This window comes from Dioscorea cayenensis, chromosome 15 (genome assembly GCF_009730915.1).
Source record: "Dioscorea cayenensis subsp. rotundata cultivar TDr96_F1 chromosome 15, TDr96_F1_v2_PseudoChromosome.rev07_lg8_w22 25.fasta, whole genome shotgun sequence".
Lineage (NCBI taxonomy): Eukaryota > Viridiplantae > Streptophyta > Magnoliopsida > Dioscoreales > Dioscoreaceae > Dioscorea > Dioscorea cayenensis.
Genome location: NC_052485.1, coordinates 17,446,815 through 17,462,896, shown reverse-complemented (window position 1 = coordinate 17,462,896; position 16,082 = coordinate 17,446,815). Strand labels below are relative to the sequence as shown.

General features: G+C 41.3%; 1 non-coding gene across 1 annotated transcript; it reads right to left on the bottom strand.

Moving 5' to 3' along the window:
• Positions 1-9,296: 9,296 nt before the first annotated feature.
• LOC120278299 lies at positions 9,297-9,403 on the bottom strand. The gene has a single exon (XR_005541636.1). It is a non-coding gene; the product is annotated as a small nucleolar RNA R71 (small nucleolar RNA).
• Between the last annotated feature and the right edge of the window lie 6,679 nt (positions 9,404-16,082).

The following is a 16,082-nucleotide window of genomic DNA, read 5'->3' as shown; positions in this document are numbered from 1 at the left end:
CCTACTCCCTGTGAATATGATACCCCACTCACCTGGTATTTATTACTTCGATAAACCCGTGCACTTGCGAGTAACATGCAAGGGGCATTGTCAGAGACCTCCCACATTAAAGTAACAAATCATGCATATATAATCAACCACAAGAATTAATAACACATGAAAGCAATGGAAACACAAGATTAAAACTCAAATCAACTTGGATTCAATAGAAACATAAAGCAAATCAATACAAAAGAATAGATCCTCGGGTTCACATGCCCAAATACCTACTAGGGTTTAGCCCTCCATGGGGCAAGTTACAAAACAATGATGAATACAATGAATAACAATGAAAGCCATAGAGAAAAGCACCCACGAATTCGTGATGATGGCCTTGATGGGTCGCTCAACATCTTAAAGAATCATCCTCCGAAGCTAGATTGCCGAAGGCCCCCTCAATGCTATGACAGGGAGAAAATCTATCAAAGTTGGTGATGAATGGCCCCCAATATCGCCAAAGACCTCCTCTAATACCCTAGCCGTCTTACCCTTAGAGTGCTCGCAAAAAGCCCGACAAAAAGTCTCTAAAAAATAGAGTAAACGGCTTATTTATAGCCCAAAACCACGCCTGCCACATGCCCCCACGCGCCTATGTGGATTTTCCAAGCGCCTGCGTGGGCTGTAGGAATTTCCGCGCAATCACGTGAACAGTACTTTTACTATATTAGTACTACAGTAAAAACGCTTAAGTACTTTTCACAAACAGTTCATGTGGTAGGCCAAATGTGCGGGCACACGTCCATGTGGTAGGCTATAAGACATTTCTTCATCTACGTAGCTTTGAAAGGTCTTGCAATCTTCACAATGAGAAGGAATATGAAGATGTGACTGCCTTTGTGCCTTTCCAACTAGTAAATTGGCTTGAATCTCCTTGGAAGTTGTCACACATCTTCATATTCATGAACTTCTCTCATGTTTTAGTTCTTGAATTGAACAAGAACTCCTAAAATTTTGTCTTTATAGCCTATCTTTACTTCCTTTTGACTCTTCAAGGCATTCATAACCTAATTGCACAAAAGAACACCAAACTCACATTATAAGACATAAACCATGGTAAAAATGATGCTCAATGCATGTAAAACATATATAAAAATATGTCTACTCAAACACTTATCAAAGGGTAAGAGGAAGGGGAAGGGCATGGGAATAGAGATTAGGAAGGAGAATTGGGGATTTGAATAAAAGTAATGTTTGTTTGGAGGGAATGGAGATATGAATAGGAAATGGTATAGACGAAAATTTTAGTGTAAATTACTTTTGTACCATCTAATATTTTAATTAAATAATATATCTTAATTGTAAAAGAAACAAATATTAAATGTCTCTTATTTCTATAAAAAAAAATATTTTTAATTAAATATTTAAAATTAAGTTGTTGATGTATTCTTTTTCTAAATAAATTTTTAAATTTATATATTTTAATTGACGAATACAATTTAATTATTTTTATTTAAAAGAAACAAATGTCCAAAATTAATTATTTTTAAATCAGTAAAATTTTAATAAATCTAATATTTCAAAAATAAATACAACCCACAATGAGATTTTTAATTTCCGTCGAAAACATTATTCAAAAATTTAAAAATCCCCCCAAAATGTTATTTCCTTATCTGTAAGGGGTATAAATATAAATACCTTATCCAGGTATGCTAAGGGCTTGCTTGGAATGGGGGTTTTGGTTGTTTTGTAACGTAGAGTTATGGAGGGTTAAATGGAGGGTTGAGAAACCTCCATTTAACCCAATTTCTCAACCCTCAAAATTGGGGAATTGACAAGGTTTTGAATTTTTTTGGACAAAAAGGCCCTCTATCTATCCAAACAATTACATCTTTCTTTATTTAGGGTTAAGAATTTTCCAAAAATGTCCCCTAACCTCAACCTTTCTAGATAAAAATGCCCTCAACCTTTCCAAACAATTACAAAAATGCCCTTAACCTTTCCTAATAATTTTAAAAAATCATATTTTTTTTTTTAAAAGCATATTTATGGTAAGAGAATATTTATAATATTTGTTTTTTTATATTTCTTTTCGTTAGTAGTTTATAATAATATCTAATAATCTCATTGCAATATACTTAAGGGTATTTTAGTAATATTACCATAAAATCTTACCATCTATTACCTTCAATCCAAACATTAGAAGGTTTGATAACCTCTATTTACTTTACCTAAGTCCCAAACAAGGTATTACTTAAAACCTCCACTCCCATTACTTTACGCTACTCTACCCTTCTTTATGAACCCCTCTTTCACCTTATCCAAGCAAAGCCTAAATACCCCCAAAATGAGAGGATGAGCATGAACGATTTGAGGGACATACACTCCCCTCTCAATCCCTTCTTGTGATGTTCAGCTCCTCTTTCACTTTCTTTTCTTTTCTATATGTGTGGTATGATGGAAAAGGGGCTATTTGTAATATTTAGCAACTTCAGGGTGCTTTCTGAATAATATTTTTATTAAGCACATCTTTCAATCTAAAATTGAGAGTTTTGGCATTTTGTTTTCTGGATAGAGCTAGGGATTGGGAGAGGAAGAAGGAGTTGAAATGAGTGCTTCATATCTATTCTTTTGTGAGAGAGATTGGGGATTTGGAGCTTCCCCATTGATGTTGGCTTCCACCTTGTAGTGCATCATCTCAATAGTGGATTGATTGCCTCACCGCTGCCCGTGGTTTTTCCTACAAGGGTTTTCCATGTACATCTTATTTTTTTTTTGATATATTTGTTGTTTTTTGGGATATTAATTGTTCTAATATGCTATAACTAATAGATATTTTGTAACTTTTGAAGCTTGTACACTTAGGTGCATGACAAGGTGTTACTACAAGGCATGCATGCAAGGTGTTTGAAGAAATACCTATGCGGACTTACCTTGCCATTTGATTGTTTCCACTATCTTGTTACACGCACAAGTTGTATCAGAGATCAATTTCATATCAAAAACACATGTTTGTTTACTGTTTTGTCAAGTTTGATGGCAATAGTGACTTTCAGCTATGGCAAGTCATGATTCACTCTATTCTAGTTGATAAGGGCTTGGATAGTGCACTTGAAGGCGATGATCTGGACTTGTCAAATAATGAGATGAAGAAACTAGATATAAGGGCATTGGCGGTGCTCCATTTAGCTCTTGTGGATAATGTATTACGGCATGCATGCTCGGAGAAAACCTCTCTAGCTCTCTGTAAGAAATTGGAGTTTTTCTATTTGGACAAGTCACTCTCCAATTAGTTCTATCTCATGATGCGCTTGATTAGGATCCCCATGAAAGAAGTGACTTCTATCAAGCAATATATTGATGAATTCAATAAAGCGGTGCTTGATTATCAAAATTTTGGAAGCTCTATGGACATGGAATATTTGGCTATCTTGTTCTTATGCTCACTCCCTGATTCATATGATGGCATTAGAGACCAAATCCTTTATGGTAAGAAATCTATCTCCATGGATGATGCTACTTCTATTCTATTGTCAAAGGATTTGCTTAAGAAGACTCGCATGGAAAGTCGTGGTGAAGGTGAAGGTCTTTTTATCACATGTGGGAGGTTAGTAGAGCGTGGTCATAGTAGTGATGATGCTACTTATAGCAAGGGTAAGAAATCAAATAGCCATTCAAAGTCTCCTTCGGGCAAGAAAGACATCTGTTGTAATTATTGCAAGGAATTGGGTCATATTAAATGCCATTGTTTGAAGTTGTAGAAAAAGAAGGACAAGTAAAGAGACAGCAGGGGTGAGACATCTTCAGCTAGTGTAGCAGTTTCAGATGGCAGTTCTGGTGAGTTACTTATTGCTAGTGCAGACTTTACTTCAGTTGGGCATTGTGCTTCTAGTGTATCAACTGGGTGTGAAATGAGTTAGCACTAGTTGGATTATTGATTCTGCGTGCTCTTACCATATGTATCTGCACCAAGAGTGGTTTGCCACCTATAAGCCATTTAATAGAGGCTCAGTTACTATAGGTAATAACTCAAAGTGTAAAGTTGTTGGTATTGGCACCATTGGATTCAAGATGTATGATGGCATGGTTTATACACTCACAGATGCTCATTATGTGGTTGGATTAAAGAAGAATTTGATCTCATTCAAGGCACTTGATCGGAAAGACTACAAGTTTGTAGCTCAAAAGTAACAGATCAAGGTGTTTAAAAGCTCCTTGTGTGTAATGAAGGCTTTTACAACTCCAAATACAGATGATTTGTATTTCTTACATGACAGCTTAATTACTAGGTCAGTTTCAGGGGCTTACAGTTCTCAAATAGATGATGATACTATGACTACTTTGTGGCACATGAGATTGGGGCACATGTCAGAGCTTGGCTTGGCAGAGCTGAGTCATCGTGCTTTGTTGGGTAGTCAGAGGACAGGCAGTCTGTAATTTTATGAGCATTGCATCTTTGGGAGGCAAACTCGTTTGAGATTTAGGAGGTCTATTCACACAACAAGGCCCATTCTTGACTATGTGCACACTAATTTATGGGGTCCAATGCTAGTTGCTTCTAATGGAGGCAGAAATTATTTGCTAACCTTCGTTGCTAATTTTAGTAGGAAGGTTTGGGTTTACATCCTAAAGTCCAAGGATGAAACTTTTAGTCATTTTCGTTGGTGAAAAGCAATGGTCGAGACACAAACAGAAAGAAAGGTCAAGTATTTGAGGTCTGACAATGGCACAGAATTCTGCTCAAGAAAGTTTGAGAAATATTGTCAAGAGGCTGGCACCATTCGATACTATACCACAGTTAGTACTCCATAGCGGAATAGAGTAGCGGAACGCATGAATAGAATATTATTAGAGAGAACCTGGTATATGCTCTCTCATGTCGGGTTACCGTAAAGTCTTTAGGCAAAAATAGTTACTACAGCTTATTACTTAGTCAATCGCTCGCCATCAACAGCTATTGAGTGCAAGCCATCAGAGGAGGTGTGGTCTGGCAACCACCTCAATATGATCACCTGAGGGTATGTGGTTGTTCGTCATATGTTCATGTTCGCTAGAATAAGTTAGAACCTCGGGCTCTGAAGTGTATTTTCCTCGGCTATGGTGATGGAGTTAAGGGGTATCGTTTGTGGTGTAAGGATTGTAAACCCCCTAAGGTGATCGTTAGTAGAGATGTGACCTTTGATGAAATGACGATCATTACTCCAACTTGTCGACAGTTGGCAGAGGCTCCTACTTCAGGTGGAGCTTCTATAGGTGGTGGTTCTGAGGCAGAGCAGTTAGCATAGAGGGTAACATTTGAGGTAGAGATTCCAGTGACCTAGTTTACTATAGTTGATAGTCAGCAGCAGCCATTGTCACCAGAATCTACAGGTGGTGTTCATGAAAGCATAGACGAGGCAGAGTTCAAGTTAGATGTTGTTGATGATCAGTTAGAGGATACATATTTAGGTAGAGCTTCAAAGGCTCCACATTCTCCTATAGCACATCGTCTGCGTTGGCAGAGGAGGCCACCACAATGATATGGAGAATGGGGCACACCTGTAGCGAGAGGTAGTGGTATAATTATTTTGCATTGATAGTTGCTGAGGATATTGTGCACAATAAGCTTAGCACTTTTCAAGAGGCAGTCAGTTGTCTCAAGCAGGTAGTTGGGTCTAGGCTATGACCGAGGAGATGGAGTCACTAAAGAAGAACCATACTTGGGAGTTAGTGTTGCCACCAAAAGGCCGCAAGATTGTTGGTTGCAAATGGGTTTTCAAGCTTAAGGAGACTTCACTAGAAGTTCATACTCCAAGGTACAAGCTAGATTGGTGGTGAAGGGCTTTAGTCCAAAGGAATGGATAGATTACATGAGGTATTCTCTATAGTTGTGAAGCAAACTTTGATTCGGGACTTACTTGCTTTGGTTGCTCTATATGATTTGGAGTTAGAGCAAATGGATGTGAAGATAGCCTTTCTTCACGGTGATCTAGAGGTTAAAATCTATATGGCGCAACCAGATAGATTTGTGGTTCTAGACAAAGAAGACCATGTTTGTTTGCTTAGGATGTCATTATATGGCTTCAAGCAGTCTCCAAGGTAATGGTATCATCGGTTTGATGCTTATGTCAATAGCCATATATTTGAGAGGAATTCATTTGGTGTTTGTGTTTATTAGCAAACATTTGCAGATGGATCTAGGGTGTAGATGCTCCTTTATGTTGATGATATCCTTATTGCTGGAAAGAGTCATTCTATAATTGAGAAGATAAAGGTTATACTTGGAAGTGAGTTTGAGATAAAGGATTTGGGTGCTTCTAAGAGGTTATTGGTGATGGATATTCATAGTGACAGGTCCCAAGATATGCTTTGGCTCTCACAAAGCAAGTATATTGAGAAGGTTCTGGTTAAGTTCAATATGTCACAAGCAAAGCAAGTTTCTGCTTCCTTAGCAACACATTTTAGGTTGTCTACTTCATCAAGGTCTTTAGATGCAATGGAGGAAATATACATGTCTAGAGTTCCTTATGCTTGTGCAGTTGGCAGTTTAATGTATGCTATGGTTTGCACATGTCTTGATATTGCCCATGCTCTTATTGTTGTAATCCGTTTCATGTCATGGCCAAGAAAATAGCATTGGAAGGCAGTACAATGGATCTTTCGGTACCTTCATGGCACAAGCACTTATGGTTTGATATTTGATTTAAGGACTGCAAATCTGGGGTAAGTCATTGGTTTTTTAGATTCAGATTTTGCTGGGGATCTTAATGAGAGGCGTTTACTTACCAACTATGTGTTTGATAAGTGCTAGTGTGATAAGAATGCGAAGTGTTCTTTCCTTATGATTAGCATTACTTTTATCAGGTTTTAGCGCTAATATGTGTGCATTTATGTTACTTTCATGCATATAGGGTTGTGAAGCTGAATGTTAGAGAAAGAAGCCAATGTAGATCATGAATGCACAATTTACAGGAAATCTTGAGAAGGATCAAATGCGAAGGCATAAGTCGGGCTCAAGATGCGAGAATGTGTGCCAACCTCCGTGTATTCAAGTTAGCACAATGATTTGGAGGGGCACAAAGACAGTCACATTCGAGTATCCCAGCTTGTGTATTAATAGTAAGATCTTCACCGATGAAGCCGTTGTTGAAGAAGCAAAGTGGCCTATGACGTAAATCTGTGGCCGTTTACGTTACCTTGATGAAAACATGGATTCAGGAGTGTTTCAAGCTGGTACTTTAGCAGGGCACTATAGCAATTCATTATAGCAGGAATTGTTCACAGTCGGCCAAGAAAGGTGAATTCCAGATAATCCACACGGGCGTGTGGAAGTTATCCACGCCCGTGTGGAAATTCCACACGGGCCGTGTGGAGAATACACAGGGACCTGTGGATGCCAGATTGTAGCCCTATTTAAGGCTGATTTCAGCCCCGATTTCAATATTATTTTCTCCATCTTTTCCCCAACTTAAGAGAGGACGGCGGCTAGGGTTTGGAGAGGTATTGGCTAGGGATTGGGACAGGTTCTACAGCTCTGATATCGCTCTCCATTTGGAAGAAGGTTAGTGGGAGAGTTTTCGCCAACACCGATCCGGCGAGATTTATCCTAGGCCGGACAAAGGGACCATTGGAGGAGTAGAGGCTTCTCTATAAAAACATCGTCATGACTATTGCGGGTGTTTTCTATGGATTACTTATTTTTACATTCGATTTCATTGATTGTAACTAGCTCTATGGAGAGCGAAACCCCTAGTGGGTACTTGGATTTGTGACCTTAGGATGTATTTGTTTCATTAAACCTTGTTAGTATGCTTTCATTAATTGATGGTTTATTTGAGTTCCAATCTTGAATGCTTGATTGATTAAATGCTCCCTTAGAGTGACACTAGGGTTGAGAGTTCTTTATGGCAACCCTTGTGAGTGAGTGACACACCACGAGAGTTAGACAAAGCTAGATTGGAGAGGGTTAAGAGGGTGAGTCGAGAGGTAGCGTAGCGTCCCTTTTCCCCTCTAGTGTGATACATCCTACCTCCATTTCCTCATTTTCTTTGCGGTCATAGTAGAGTGAATGGGCCAAGGGATAACCTTCCACTGGGGCTTAGTTGCAAAGGCAACGAAGTGAAGTGTTGAAGTGATTTTAGCACCTAGGGCTTAATTGTGACTAGGGGCCTTTCACCTGGACCAAAGGGTTAGGTCTACATCTAAGAAGAGGATTTATCACTTGGAATCCCTAGAACTAATTGCGATTCTATACGAGTGCGAGGTTGAGAGATTATTCAATTTCTCCTCCGGGACATGTATAGAGTTAGGCACGGTTGACCTTAGATTTGGGATCATGTATTGAAGGATCTCCACGACTCATTAATGCATTACTTAGAAAGCATATTAGATGGTTTTTACACTTGAAATGATTGTTCTAGGCGGAACAATATCCGGGTACCCCATTTATATCGATTACCTTACCTTCCCTTTACTTGTGCCCTCTCTCTTGTCACTTTTACTTTTATTTACATTACATCTAGTTACACAACTATTATTCACTTTTCACTTACTTAAGAAACAATTCAAGTATTTTTATTCCCTACTCCCTGTGGATACAATACCCACTCATCTGGGATTTATTACTTCGACAAACCTGTGCACTTGTGGGACATACGCAAGGGGCGTTGTCAAGTTTTTGGCGTCGTTGCCGGGAAGTAGGTATTTAGAAATACTTTACAGTTTTTTTCTTAGCTATTCATTCGTTCATTCTATTTCACATCTTCTTTTTCTATCATCATTCTTATTTGTTTTCTTTCTTTTGTGTACAACTCTAGGTTATGACCCGAGGGAACCCTTCGATATTGATTGAAGGAGATCCTGAAATTGAACGTACACTCAGAAGAAGGGGAAAAGAACCTGTGCAAGAACTGTCTAATCAAGCTGAAATTGAAGTTGAAGGGTCAGATAATATGGCAGAATAGAATGAGCAACAGAGGACACTTTCTTATTTTGCTAGACCCTCTATTTTGGGCACACAATCGAGTATTGTGCGACCCCCGATTACAGCTCTGAACTTCGAGCTGAAGCCAACATTCATCCAAATGATTCAGCAATCAGTGTTGTTCAATTGTTTGGCCGATGAGGATTCAAACAACCATATAGATAACTTCTTGGAAGTTTGTGATATGCTAAAGATTAACAGTATATTGGATGATGCTATTAGATTGAGGGTTTTCCCATTCTCTCTCAAGGTAAGAGCCAACCAGTGACTACATTCTTTGCCCAAGGCCTCCATCACGACTTGGAACGAGATGGTTGATGCTTTTCTTGCTAGATACTTTCCTTCGGGGAAGTCGGCCAAGCTTCGCAATGAGATATCATCGTTTGTGCAGATGGAGTTAGAGTCATTGTTTGAGATATGGGAGCGCTTCAAGGATCTTTTGTGGAGATGCCCACAACATGGATTTTCCGAATGGATGATTATTCAGACTTTCTATAATAGGTTGAATATGAGTACAAGGTAATTTCTAGATGCCGCCGCAGGAGATACAATGGGGAGTAAAACCCCGGAAGAAGCCTGACAGTTAGTAGAAGACATGACCATGAACAGTTATCAATGGAATGCCTGGGAAAGGAAAAAAAGTAGCTGTGCTCCATGAAATAGATGCAGTAACTTCATTGGCAGCTCAAGTGGAATAGTTGAGTAAGAAGTTAAACCTTCTAACTTCTAATAGAGTAATGCCCGTGGCTACTTGCACCGGGTGTGGTGGAGGACATGCTCCATCCGATTGCCCGATCTCTATTTGTGATGCATCTTCAGTGGAGAAAATCAATTTTGTAGGTAATGCAATGAGGAACCAAGGGAATCCATATAGCAATACCTACAATCCGGGTTGGAAGAATCATCCCAATTTCTTGTGGAGCAACCAAGGACCACAAAAGGCCATGGCACCACCGGGTTTCCAACAACAACAAGCCCCAAACATGGAGAACTGAGTTTCAGGCTTGGAAACCCAAATGACCGATTTAGAGAAGGCCTTGACTAGATTTGTGCAATCATTGGATACAAGGTTTCCACACCACTTCTTTGCACAATCTTGAGAATCAAGTGTGGCAAATTGCGAAGTCTCTATCGGAGAGACCACAAGGAAGCTTGCCGAGTAATACCGAGACCAATCATAGAGAGCATGTGAAGGCGATCACTTTGAGAAGTGGTCATGAGGTTGAGGGTAGGCTTTCGAGTGAGAAGCCCAATGTAGACACACCCAAGGTCATAGAGGTTGAGGAGGGAGCAAGCAAAGAGAAGGAGGTGGCACCCCCACCTTTAAGCCAAGAATCCCTTATCCTTCTAGACTGACGAATGACCAAGGGATGAATAGTAGAAGAAGTTCCTGATTTTGTTTAAGCAACTCAATATCAACATTCCTTTTATTGAGGCATTGTCCCAAATGCCTAAGGATGCAAAATTCTTGAAGGACTTGTTTACTAACAAGCGAAAGTTGGAGGAGAGTGCTTCAGTGATCTTAGATGCCTCTTGTTCAGTGGTTTTGCAAAAGAATATGCCGAACAAGAAGAAAGACCGTGGAATCTTCATCATACCGTGCAACATTGGCAATTTGGGTTAAGAAATGGCATTGGCAGACTCAGGGGCCAGTATCAACATCATGCCATATTCTTTCTTTCAGAAGCTAGGCTTGGGAGAGCCTAGGCCCACTCGGATGACATTACAATTGGCGGACCGAACGGTGAGACATCCGAGGGGCATCATTGAAGACGTGCTTGTCAAGGCAGACAAGTACATTTTTCCTGTAGACTTTGTAGTGTTGGACGTCGATGAGGATGTGAATGTACCTTTGATACTTAGGAGGCAATTCTTGCGCACTTCCAAGGCATTGATCGACATGGACGTCGGGGAGTTGGCACTGAGGGTTGGAGATGATAAGCTCACATAGCGCCTCGCCAAAGCCATGCGAGATTCTCTGGACTTTGATGATACTCTTTACTTTCTTGACACTACTGATGAGATTGTTGATGAATATATGCAGGAAATGTTCAATCCAGACCTGTACAAGGGTTTGCTCGACCAAGAGGTGGATAACGAGGAAGTAATTATGCTTGGTTCAACAGAAGAAGTACCGTCTACTCTTGGGATCATGAAGAATGTGCTCCGGAAGATGAAGAAGGAAGGAGATGCCACCGGAAAAGCCCCAAGGTTGTTGGGGATGTGCGAGATCTGAACAAGTTGGATGAACCATTGCTAGGTGGTACCAAGTAAGATAACTCTCCCTCTACCTTTAAGAGACTTTGCTCTTCATGCTTCCAAGCTATGGGTAAGAGGGAAACTTTCATCTATGAACCCCCGTGAGGTAAGACAAGGTACGTCAAGCTTAGTGACGTTAAACAAGCGCTTTTTGGCAGGAAACCCAAGTGTTTACTGTTTTCTTAGTTGTTAGTTTAGTGTTCGCATGAATAAGGTATCGAGTGTTGGTGTCTATATATTTTAATGCATTGCTGTGATTTTCTGGTGGATTTTTGGTGCAATCGTGCGTGTTAATGTATTTGGCAAGATTTGGTCATCTGAGCGAGTTCTTCATCTTTTAGTTGGTGTATTTTTCATAGTAGGGCAGGCCCTGAATGTGTATACATGTTCAGGAATTTTCTGCAGAGCCTGCAGAGTTTTCTAAGGTATCCAGAGAAAACACATGGGCATGGGTATTTTCCACACGCTCGTGGATTTGCATTACGAGCTCGTCCAGAGAAAACACAGGGGCATGGACACGCCCCTGTGAACGACCTTATGAGTTTCGCACGCTCGTGGGTAATTTTTGCACGGGCGTGCGTCTTCCTGCAGAGACTTAGTATTTTTTTTCCCTGAGAGCACACAGGGGCATGGACTCACCCCTGTGGGTGATTCTATGATAAACGCACGGGCGTGGGTAATTTCCACACGCCCGTGTGGATCTCTGCAGCAGAGCTCTCCTCCATCCCGAGAAGACACAGGGGCGTGCGATCGCCCCTATGAGTTGGACCTGTGAATGTCCACGCCCGTGCAGAATTTTCACACGGGCGTACGAAAACACTTAGTGATTCTTCTCGGTTGGACAGAGAAGCCACAGGGCGTGCGTCTGCCCCTATGGGTCGGTGCACGGGCGTGGGCATTTTCCACACGCCTGTACGATTGCGTTCAGAAAGGTTGAGTGTTTTCTCGAGAGCGTACAAGGGCGTGCGTTTGCCCCTGTGAGTCTCTCTGGTGGAGGCGCACGGGTGTGGGTAATTTCCGCACGCCCGTGTGGATGAATAGAACGGCAAGAGGCGCGAGTTCTTTTTAAAGTCTCATCATTTCTCATCATTTTCACACTCCTCATTCATCTGAGAGAACACCTGCACTCTTCCCCGACTTCGTATTACCCATTTGGAGAGATTTCACTTGGTTTTCTGGCCTAATCAAAGTTTTCAAATTCAACTCGTCAGTAAGCCCTAATTCTTGTTTTTCTTCGTCAATTCTTGATTTTAATCGATAAAACTGGTTAATGTTGCTTTGTTTCTACAATTCCAAGGGTATTGCATACTTAGAACGAAGTAAGAAACAATTAAATGGTGTCTTCTTGGATTTTGGAAGTACGACCGTGCGGTTTCCATGCCTTGTGGATACACACGGGCGTTTGAAAATTCCACACGACCCTGTGGATTTCTGCAGCATCATTCCTTTGAGCAAATTTGAATGATTTCTTTTATAATTCTTGCAGATATAGTACCTAGGACTAAGATCGCGGTCGGTAAACGTCCCAGAGAGCAGTCCCCAGAGATAGAACACACTGAGTTCGCTATTCTCGAGCATCAGGCTCATTTTGACCATCTGTCGAGACTTCTGTTCGGACAGACTCAATTCCTGGACATGAGCATATTGTGAGACATCAGCAGGGAGGAGAGTTAGCTGATGAGGTAGAGGACTTCTTGTCGGTTGGAGGGTGGAGACGGTTATTGGAGATCAGAGAGCCTGCTATCCATAGACTTATACTCGAGGTGTTATCCTCATTTGAGTTCAACCGTTCTGATGATAGATTTGACAGCGATGACGCTATACAGTTCAGAGCACTGGGGGATCACTACAGCATGAGTGTAATATAATTTTCGATTAGACTAGGGTTGTACGAGGCGGCATTCAAGGATACTGAGGAGTATGCTCAGTTACTGACAGATTATCTGGGCACCTTGACCACGCAGAAGGCGTATGGAGTGCTATGCGGTCAGGGCCAGTATGAGCCAAGGGTGTCCAAGGCCACATGTCTTGCCCGACCTACGTATCGATATTTGCATGCCGTTATGAGCAGGTCGGTGAATGGCCGTGGTGACAGTACCGGCGTCTTGAGCATGCAGGAGCTCATGTATCTTCATTCGATGGTTCAGAGCACACCGATCCATTTGGGACATATCATCGCGGAGTATTTAAGACATCAGGGTTAGTACGCCAGATTAGGAGTGATCTTCTCGGGTCCTTAACATCACGAGATTGGTTATGGGTATAGGTCTTTTGACCGTGATTCGAGGGATCGAGAAGGCGAGTATACCTGCTCCGTTGGGCATAGAGACATTGAGATTGATGGGGATGGTGCACAGAGTTTAGTTCAGAGTGTACGCCCTGATTTCAGTTACCCCAGAGGCAGCAGAGGGAGGCGATGATCATGCCGAGGCTTCTCAGCTTGCTCCCGAGCCTCAGCCGACACAGATGGAGACCGAGGCACCTCCTGCAGCATAGGATTCGCCCCTGGTACACATGTTTTCACCATCTCTAGCCCATGATAGTTTTAAGAGCCTTGAGAGTACTGTGGGGGTGCTACGGACTGAGATTGCTGAGGTTCAAGTAGAGATAGCGAAGGTCCGGGCGACACAGGTTGCGCAACACGCGGAGCTCATGGCACGTTTTGATATGTTACAGCAAATTCTTGAGCGAGACGCTGCCTCATCATTTGTTCTGCGACCATGGACCCCTCAGGCTCCTCCAGCATCACCATTACTACCTCCACCGACACCCTTTGATCTAGCACCAGCAGTAGAAACAGAGCCAGAGCATGATACCGACGCTTGATTCGTCGTTTTTGTTTCTTTATTTACTTTATTTTGTTTTGTTGTTAGACTTGCACTATTCAGAAAGAATTTTTCTTCTGAGTATGTCTTTTATTTTTTCATTTTGTTGTCTCGAGTTGTATTCATTGCCTTATCTTTTATATATACTCAAGTGGTTTTTGTTTTTATTGAGCTTTACTGAATCCCCTCGTGTATGTGTGAAGATGGTCTTGTCAGTATGGGAATTAGGACCTAGTCAAGGACAGGCCCAATATGGGTCGTGTGTGCTTCACAACCCGTTGGAACTTTACTCCCAAGGATTTATCTCCATCAAACACAACACTCGGAGTCAGGGGGTATTGTTTCAATTGTCACTCTCACATCTATACTTGATTGCTTTATTTTCTATTGCGCTTGCATGGTACATTGGGGACAATGTACAACTTAAGTGTGGAGGGGAATTTCATAGTGCACATATCTTTTATATTAGTTTGATTATTATACATACTCACATAGCCAATGGCGGTTCACCTTAGTTGCAATGATTGTATTCTTGAGTTTATGAGAGTTTTTAACATTGAATGTTCTTATGCTTTAGTTTTTACTTGAATTCCTAGGAATTTTTGCCCGATTCACACTTGTTGCACTACTCACTCTTTAGAAAGAGCTATCTCATGGAATGAGTGAAAGCTACCACCCCCATAGAAAGAGCTACCACAATGAAAGTGTGAAAGCCACCTTAGCGGCCGCTTTGGAAAGGGCTACCTTAGAGGATATGTGAAGCTACTACCATCTTTTCAAATTTTCATTACTTTTTGTAGATAAATAAGTCCCTTTTACTTAGAACTTTGAGGAGTATACCTTGGGTTGACTTGAGCGAGTTTACACACACTTACACGATTTCGGGTTTGTTATCCTTTTTTATTCAAGTTTTTAGCTAGAGGATTAATTTTTCGTATTTAATGTTGAAACTTCCCTTACTTGTAGAATGCTCTCTTTGTATGCTTTGGTGAACCTAAGGCCAAGCACTTCCAATATTTCCTTCATTTATGCCTTAATGTTTTAATTTTTTGCTTGAGGACAAGCAAAAGCTTAAGTGTGGGGGAGTTTGATAAGTGCTTGTGTGATAAGAATGCAAACACGGTATTATAGCAGAGCACTGTAGCAATTCATTGTAGCAGGTACTGTTCAGAACCAGTCGAGAAAAGTGAATTCCAGAGAATCCACACGGGCATGTGAAAATTATCCACCCCCATGTGGAAATTCCACACGGGCCGTATGGAGAATCTACAGGGACGTGTGGATGCCCGATTCCAGCCCTATTTAAGGCTGATTTCGGCCCCGATTTCAATATTCTTTTCTCCATCTTTTCTCCAACTTGAGAGAGGGCGGCGGATAGGGTTTGGAGAGGTATTGGCTAGGGATTGGGAGAGATTCTACAGCTCCGACATCGTGCTCCATTTGGAAGAAGGTTAGTGGGAGAGCTTTCGCCAACACCGATCCGGTGAGGTGTATCATAGGCCTGACAAAGGGACCCTTGGATGAGTAGAGGCTTATCCATAAGACCATCGTCATGACTACTGAGGGGGTTTTCTATGGATTACTTGTTTTTACATTCGATTTTATTGATTGTAACTAGCTCAATGGAGAGTTAAACCCCTAGTGGGTACTTGGATTTGTGAACCCTAGGATGTATTTGTTTCATTAAACCTTGTTATTATGCTTTCATTAATTGATGTTATATTTGAGTTCCAATCTTGAATGCTTGATTGATTGAATGCTCCCTTAAAGTGACACTAGGGTTGAGAGTTCTTTATGGCAACCCTTGTGAGTGAGTGACACATCACGAGAGTTAGACAAAGCTAGATTGGAGAGAGTTGAGAGGGTGAGTCGAGAGGTAGCAGAGCGTCCCCTTTCCCCTCCGGTGTGATTCATCCTACGTCCATTTCCTCAAGTTCTTTTTTGTCATAGTAGAGTGAATGGGCTAAGGGATGACCTTCCACTGGGGCCTAGTTGTAGAGGCAATGGAGTGAAGTGTTGAAGTGATTTTAGCACCTAGGGCTTAATTGTCACTAGGGACC